We start from the raw sequence: 3,033 nt of genomic DNA, 5'->3' as shown, positions 1-3,033 counted from the left end.
ATCAAACCTGCGAATTTCCACTGCGGTCCACACATTTTCCACTGCCTACGCACTTTGGAAGTTTGCGGCCGCACATGAGACTTTGCCTCAGCAACCCAAAAATGTGCCCTCAATACTTCAACTGCTCCAGAACATCATCAAAGTGCTAAAATGCCCAAACTTGTTCAAAACTCACCCGAAACACACCCGAGGTCCTCGGGACCCCATTCCAACATACCAACAAGTTCTATAATACAATACGAACTTAATCGAAGCCTCAAATCACATCCAACAACATCAATTCAATGAATCACAACCAAATTCAAGTCTATTGAAACTATGAACATCCGACTTCCAAAACTAACGCTGAATTATACCAAAACAACTCCAATTGACCTTAAATTTTTCACACAAGTCATAAATTATATGACGGACCTATTCCAACTTCCGGAATCATAATCCGACCCTGATATCAATAAAGTCAATTCCCGGTCATACTTCTCAACTCTCTAAACTTTTATTTTTCCAACTTTCGCCATTTCAAGCGAAAATCACCTACGAGCCTCTAAATCACTATCCGAACACACTCCTAAGTCCAAAATCACCCTACGGAGCTATCAGAACCATCAAAACTCCATTCTAGAGTCATTTACACATAAGTCAATATTCGATCAACATCCGGTCAACTCGTTATACTTAAGCTTCTAACCTTGGGACTAAGTGTCCCAATTTATTCCGAAACATCCCCAGAATCGAACGAACCACCCCGGCAAGTCACATAATAACAATTGAGCACAAAATAAGCAGTAAATGGGAAAACGAAGCTGTAATATGCAATTTTGTGCTTAAATGGGGGCTGGGTCATTATTGCTAAATTTTGTGCTTAAAAACCCTTCCCTAACATGTCAAAACTCACCTGAGCCCCTCAGAATCCCTCCAAACCATCTTGACTAGTCAAATTACCCAATATGAACTTATCCAATCTTAAATGTCCGACATCTAGAATAACTCGCTTGAGCACCCCTCCATTAACCTTTCATTCCCATTTGCATCGACTTTTTCTAAATCAACATATCTAGGTTCAAGACTCATAACACGAAGGAAATCAAAACAAATACAAAATAAAGACTCAAGTCAAACTTAAAAATCTTAAACTTTTAATTTTCCTACAATAGTGCCGAAATGCACCTGAGCCCCTCAAGTCCTAATTCGAACATATGTACTGTTTCAAAATCATAATAGAAACTTATTAGAAGTTCAAATCATGAATTCAAGCACATATACCAAAATATAGGGATACGGTTGTTATTCCAATTTATTAAAGTTCCAAATAGCATGTTATGGTCCCGAACACACCCCAAGCTCTTTGGGGCTTTAAACCAATGTAGAAATAAGTCCAAAAATATCATAAGAACATGTAAGAAGCTTTAAATCAAATAACGGGACTAAAAAGAGGGGTTGTCTTGTCACATTCTCCTCCACTTGAAAACATTCATCCTCGATCGAGTCTAAAAGCATACATGTGGTCTCAAAGAGCTGCGAGTATCTATCCTAGATGGCCTGCTCCACCTCCCATGTGGTTTCCTCATGTGGACGATTCATCCACAAGACATTGACTGAAGGAATCTTCCTCGACCTCATCTATCAAACTTCTCTATCCACAATGTATATGGTTGTATCATCAAAGGCTAAATTCTTATCACGCTGAATCATCTCGTGATCAATGACATGAACCACATGGTTCAGGTCTTGGGAATATCTCCGAAGCATAAAAACATAAAAAAAAACTATATGAATGGTTGATAAATCCGATGGCAAGGCCAATCTATAAATCATCGCTATAATCCTCCCGAAAATCACAAATTGGCTAATATATCTCGGGCTCATTTTTCCTTTCTTCCCAAACCTCATCACACCCTTCATAAGAGAGACTTTCAATAGTACCGCTCTCCCACTATAAAATGAAGATCTCTAGAAATCTTTACTATTTTGAGCTGTACTAAGTCACTCCTAAATCACTTTGATATTATCCAAGACCTACTGTACTGAATCTAGTCCCATATGTTCTTATAACCTGGATCAAACCAACTAATAGGAGAATGACATGGTCTACCATATAAAGCCTTAAATAGATCCATTTGAATGTTGGACTGGTAGATATTATTATAAGTAAACTCCACCAAAGACAACTGATCGTTCAAATGTCCTACAAAGTTAATTGCACATGCTCTTAAGATGTCCCCAAAGATTTGAATAACTCACTCGAACTGGCCATATGTCTATAGATGAAATGCTATATTACGATGAACCTGGGTATCCTATTCCTTCTAAAAGGACTACTAAAATTGAGTTGTGAAATGTGAATGTGTGTAAAAAATGATAAAATGAGAAACCCATGCAACCTATATATCTCATGAAGATACAATTGTGCTAACTGCTACACTGTGAAGGTAGTCTGAACTAGTAGGAAATAAGCTGACTTGGTAAGTCTATTAAATATCACCCAAGCTAAATAATGCTTCTTCAGAGTACGTGAAAAACCTACCACAAAGTCCATAATGATGTTTTCCTGCTTTCACTCAGGAATAATTAAATTGTGAGCTAATCCGCCTGGTTTTCTGATATTGATTACTTCACCTGCTGATAATTGAAGTAATAAACTACATTGTTATAAATGTCTTTCTTCATCTTCCTCCACCAAAAGTGCTTCTTCAAGCTTGATACATCTTTGTAGCACCCTGATCAATAGAATACTATGAGCTATGTGTTTCCACAAGAATGAGCTATCTCTAACACCCATATTGGCAGAAAAAGGTGACCATCAAGTCTTATAAATCCCTCATCATCTATTATACCCTTCTTAGCACTTTCTTAATGCGCTAAAGCAACATAGATTGTGCAACAATGAAAGCAAGTACTCCACCATATTGTGAAGCATCCAATCTAACACATTGGTTGTCTAAGAACTAAAAATCTCTATCAATAGGACGTCTCTCTCCTAAAATAAAAGCTAAAGTACCAATTGACTTCCCACTCAAAGCATTTTTCCATCAC

Source organism: Nicotiana tomentosiformis, chromosome 6 (assembly GCF_000390325.3).
Source record: "Nicotiana tomentosiformis chromosome 6, ASM39032v3, whole genome shotgun sequence".
NCBI classification, from domain to species: domain Eukaryota; kingdom Viridiplantae; phylum Streptophyta; class Magnoliopsida; order Solanales; family Solanaceae; genus Nicotiana; species Nicotiana tomentosiformis.
The sequence above is the reverse complement of the archived record's forward strand: the minus strand, read 5'-3'. Positions refer to the sequence as shown.